The sequence below is a fragment of the Meriones unguiculatus genome, chromosome X (genome assembly GCF_030254825.1).
Source record: "Meriones unguiculatus strain TT.TT164.6M chromosome X, Bangor_MerUng_6.1, whole genome shotgun sequence".
Classification (NCBI taxonomy): Eukaryota; Metazoa; Chordata; class Mammalia; order Rodentia; family Muridae; genus Meriones; species Meriones unguiculatus.
In genome coordinates, this window is record NC_083369.1 from 36,619,672 (window position 1) to 36,625,463 (window position 5,792).

General features: G+C 38.4%; 1 protein-coding gene across 1 annotated transcript in view; it reads right to left on the reverse strand.

Moving 5' to 3' along the window:
* The window catches only part of Vcf2 (VCP nuclear cofactor family member 2), a 152,808-nt gene that overhangs the window by 142,230 nt on the left and 4,786 nt on the right, over nucleotides 1-5,792 (reverse strand). The gene's annotated exons all lie outside the window — the stretch shown is intronic.

Sequence of the window (5,792 nt, forward strand, 5' to 3'; positions counted from 1 at the left end):
ACAATATTTACAACACTCTGAGTGGAAATAGATCAAACTTTGAAATTTCATATGTATCTAACCAAAGATCACAAGTGAACACCCAATATTACTCTTTGCCATTTTAAGAACATCTATTGTTACAATTAATAAGAGAAGTACATATATAAAGAATCAAGGACTTCATGGGAAAAGTTGTTAGAGATCTAACTGCCACTACCAAACGGCCTGGCTATCAAATAATTTTACTGGCTTATTCTATCAAATCTTACAAGAACAAGTGCATTATTTAAATTAACCTAGAAATTGCAGACCAATTTCATAAGAATAAAGAATACATCTGAAACAGGATTATAAGGAACAATGACATTTTACCCCAGAATCTACGTAGGCATTCCAGCCAACAAAAGAGAAAGATAATAGTGAGTCTGGCCTACCAGGGTGCCCCAACAATGCTCCACGTACCTTTTTCAACTCCGATTTGTCACAAACTATTGAGGCCATCATGAAAATAGTCAACAGCTTTTCAAAGAAAGAGTTGATGACATGTATAAGAATCTATAAAAAGTTCCTATCCAGAGGGATATGAACAAAAGAAAATGATTACTAGTGGGGCAGGGGTGGACAGGGGAGGGAGAGTGATAAGAGTGTGGGGGGTAAGAGCAGTCAGAATGCATAACATGTATTAAATTGTTAAAGAAGGAATTTAATGTATAAAATGTTCATATACTTTAATCAAATAATACCATTCTTAAAAAAGCAACAGTAATATTTGTGCATTGGAGGTAGTGATTGTGCAATTATATAAATTTACAAATAATCATTGCGTATTTAACACAAGTTAAGTTTTTTTGACTAGGTTATAAATGAATAGTTTCCTTATGGTATTTTCATACACACTTTGTTTTGATTGATTCTGCACGTCTTCTCTCTCATCTCTCTGACCCTCTATTTTTCCATTCTTTAACTTCCAATATTCTCCCTCTACTTTGATAACTCTTATGTTTTATTGCTTCCACACCCCACCTCTTGAAGCCTCCTTTTTTCTTTCATGAGTTAACTTTATGGTTCATAACCTGTGCTTTAATAAGCTACTGGAAAACTCATGCTAAAAATAATATAAAATGCATACAATACTTTGAGTACTATAATAGTCACTGTTGTGTAACTAACTGTACTATACATAGTTGAAAGAGGCAGATCACTAAAGTCCATTCAACCTACAGCATCTGAACAGCCAGTTTTTTGGCCAGGTGAGACCAGAAATGCAGACACGAATGGCACCATGACTCTGAACATAGGGGAATTTTCATTCAGGCAGGAAGGCAACCAAAACATAGGACAAGTTAATCCCAGTAGAGCAGGAACTGTAGAAAGAAGTTAGGTAAGTGTTCCCTGAGCAAATGCCACCAAGTGACCTGGGAAGGGAACTTGGTATGTTCTCCAGAAAGCATGGTCTCTCAGGGCGGTGAGAATCATATGACCAGTGGAGAAGGAGGAGAAGGAGAAGAAGAGAGTGAGATGGGAGAGGAGGAAGAAAAAGGGAAGGAAAGCAAGGGGAGGGAGGAAGCCACTCATTCTCAAGTATTCACCTGGAACAAAAAGAGTACAAAGGGGGCCTTGAGTTACCATGTGAGTGCTGGGAATTTAATCTGGGCCCTCTGCTGCTGAGCAATAAATGCCCTTAACCATGAAACCATCACTCTAGTTTCCAGTAATTTTTTATGAGGCAGGGTCTCACCATGTAACCCTAAATATCCTGAAACTTGCTATGCAGACCACCCTGGCTTTGAACTCAGAAAGATCTTCCTGTCTCTATCTCTAGAGTTCTGGGATTTAATATATGAGCTATCACACTGGGCTTTTAAGATATTTCTATTAGGTATATAAGTTACTTAGAAAGTAAGCTTTTTAGTCTGCCACAGAACACTATAGTTTCAACTTAAGCATCCTACCCAATAACCTGTGAAGCTAAAGTTTCTACTATTGGGTCACTTCTCTTTACAACTGGAAGTTTGCCAATCTGGATGGAAAGATTAGACAACATGCAAATGAATACAGCAAGCCTCATCCTGCCCCCTCTTTTTTTGTTTTTGTTTTGTTTTGTTTTGTTTGTTTGTTTTTTTCATGGCAAGGTCTTAATATGTAGCCCTGGCTGTCCTGGAACTCACTCTGTATACCAGTCTGGCCTCTAATTCACAGAGATCCACCCACGTCTGCCTCGAGAGTACTCAGACTAATGGTACGCACCACTACTGCCTGGCCAGCAAACCTTTCTATGAGTCCCTTTTGCTAATGATTTTCGACCCTTCTCAGGTTGCTTAGGATCTGTTAAAGGAAAAGAGGTAAAATACTTTAGTGAGTACACAGTGTGATATATTCTGGAAGGGGAGATATTCTAAAAGAGGGAACAGATCCAGTGTACGGTTAGAAAGAGTTTCTCAGGTGTGATAATCTGAATTCCATAGCCAATAATGTAATTGATTCACTAGGAAAAAAGGCCTGGAGGTTGGACTTACTATAGATCTATTTATTACATTGACTGACTGTTTGATTTTGTATGGGGGGAAATCCAAACCACAGCCCATGTGTGGAGTAGAGAGAGCAATTTGCAGGAGTTGGTTTTCTCTTTCTACCATATGGTTCTTGGGGATTAAACTCAGTTCATCAGGCTTGGTGGCAAACACCTTTATCCAGTGAGCCACCTTACCTACCTCCAGAATATCTATTTGAAATACTTTCTCAAAGAATTGGGAACCATTTTCAATTGTTAAAAGATGGTTAAATACCACTGTATGCCCACATTTTCTAATTCTGTGCAGCAGGATTTTCAGCACTCACCACAATAATGCCACAATGTCATACTGGTTGGCAAATAACAAACATTTACTGAATTAATGAATGAACCCATACTGGGAAACAAATATCAAAGAAAATAAGTTTTAATAGATGTTCTAGCTAGGTTATTCGACATAAGCTAGCTACATTGTTTGATATAAGCTAGAGTCATCGTGAAAGAAAGAACCTCAATTGAGAAAATGCCCCTACCAGACTGGTCTGTGGGAAAACCTTTAGTACATTTTCTGAATTGATGACTGATGGAGGGTGGATCTCAGTGAGGACAGTGCCAATCCTGAGCTAGTGTTTCTGGGGGCCATAAGAAAGTAGGCTGACAGAGGGATCAAGGAGATCACAAGAAAACCTGCAAAATCAACTAACCTGGGCCCACAGGGGCTCAAAGATACTGAACTGACAACCAGGGAACCTGCATGGGAATGACCTAGGCTCTCTGCATATATACAACAGTTGTGTAGCTTGGTCTTCTTGTGGGATTCTTAACAATGGGAGCAGGGGCGGCCTCTGACTCTGCCATCTTTTGGGGCTCTTTTCCTCACAGTGGGTTGCCTCCTCCAGCCTTAATATGACAAAAGGTGCCTAGCCTTATTGCAACTTGCTATGCCATGTTTGGTTGATATCCACCAAAGGCCTAGAGGAGTGTTTGGGGAAGGGGATAGGGAGGGACTGAGAGAAGAGGGAGGGGAAACTGGTTGGGATATAAAAAGTAAAAAATATTAAGAAAAAAGAAAGGAGGCTGAGAAAGCCGGGATTACCAAGCTAGTAATAAGCACTCCTCCATGACCTCTGCATCAGTTTCTACCCTGAGTTCCTTCCCTTATTTACTTCAGTAATGGACTGTGATGTGCAAGTGTAAGATGAAATAAATCCTTTCCTCCTTGAGTTGGTTTTAGTCACAGTTTTATCATAGTATAGAAACCCTAATGAAGACAACATACATACTACTTAAAGGACTGCTATAGCTAACAACCTAAGACTATAAAAAGCAATAATACGTGCACAGTGGCACACGCCTGTATTCCCAGCACTTGTGGAGGCAGTGGCAAGTGGATCTATGTGAGTTCAAGTTCAGCCTGGTCTACAAAGTGAGTGAAGGACAGCCAAGGCTACACAGAGAAACCCTGTCTTGGAAAAAAAAAAAACCAGTAGTATGAATGACATATCCTTATAATAATCTTATAGTATATGTGCTATGTTAGTCCCATTTTACAGACAAGGAATCAGGAGTCACTGAACCACACTAACATAAAATAACATAATGTGGGTGAGTCTGACTCCAGAACATATACCTTTATACTGCCAACTTATCCCAACAAGGGGCAAAACGTAAATTGAGTGGTTCAAATGAGGAATAGGCAAATAATCAAGAAATATATGAAAAGATATCCAATTTCATTAATTAAGAAAAACAAATGAAAACAACCGAGAAGGCACTTTTTAGTGCCTATAATTTTAACAATTTATGTAATTGACAATAGAATTGGTGAATTCTCATTTTTTTCTCTCTCTCTCTTTCCCTTTTCCATCTTTACTCTTCTTATCTTCCCTTACCACTGGTGGGGAAATATACCACATGCATACCACAAATTGGCAATATCAAAATTGAAATCTCTTTATACCTTTGTACCAGAAATTACTTAAAATTTTATTTATTTTATATTTGCATGTGTTTGAGAGGGGGGGAACCACAGAACATATATGAAAGTCAGGGGAAATTTTGTTGAGTTGGTTCTCTCCTAATTTTCCATGGTTTTCAGGAATTGAAATCAGGTTGCCAGGCTTACAAAGCAAGCACTTTTACCTGCTGAGCCATCTTATAGGTCCAGGAATTTTCTTTTTGGAGGAGTAGTTTCACAAATATTTTAAATTATTTATTGCAGTGTTATTCCTAAAATTAAGGAGGAGTTATTGGGACTGTTTTAAACTTCCATCAATGAGGGTGTGTTTAAATGAATTATAATAACTTTTGGTTCTTTAATATTGCAACTCCACTAAACAGTGGATTTTTATGGAAATACCTCTATTGTTTATTGGCATATGACCATGTGTAAAAAAGAAATGGCACTTAATATCATTTTATAGATATAATATTAATGATACCAATTTGCTAAAGAGATGAAATTACCTAGTTATAACATAGTCCCATTGCTGTAGGCTTGGAAAAGATATGGGGAATAAGAAATGAGAGAAAAAAAATTAAAAGGGATAAAGAACAGGTACTAGAAAACAGAGAAGTGCAAATTTTAATTGTATATTCTGAGACGTAAAGACAAGTGTGGGTTCTGTCTGTAGCAGGACTATGTTGGATGGATAATTATTGGTAGGTTTTCTCCCACCCCACCCCCTAAGCCTTAGTTTCTTTATCTGTAGCACAGAGATAATAGTTCCTGTCTTAAGGTTCTTATGAGGCTAAGTTAATCAATGTAAAGCAATTACCAGAGTGAGGTACAGAGTTAAAGCAGTGAATCAACACTAGCTGTTATTTTCTCAAACTAGGCATTGTGCCAAATATTCATACATTTATTGGAGTGATATAAGATATTTTGTATTGAAACAGCTTCCCATGGAGGCCAACAGCTAGAACTCTTATGAACCAGTGTATTCTAGGCCTGACTTCAGGGTCCTCTCCACTTGTACTAGCCTTTCTGGGCTTTACTGTTCTTTCATGGTTGAGGAAATGAAAGATCAGAGGAGTGATTTTCTTGAAGGAACCCTGGCTCTATTCAGAGGGGTGATTCTCTTAAAGGAACCCTCGCTCTATCTATATAGATGGTCTGATCTCAAAATCAAATGAGTTTATTTTGCTACCCCAGAGGTAGAAGAAAAAGAAAATAAAAGGGACAAGACTGAAGGGGGCGGGGGGGGGGGTGAGAATGTGGAAACAGACTACTTGGTTTTTTATCTTTAGCAGAGTCCTGAGACACCCTCAGGCCAAGGCAGAAAGGCGGGGTGTGTCG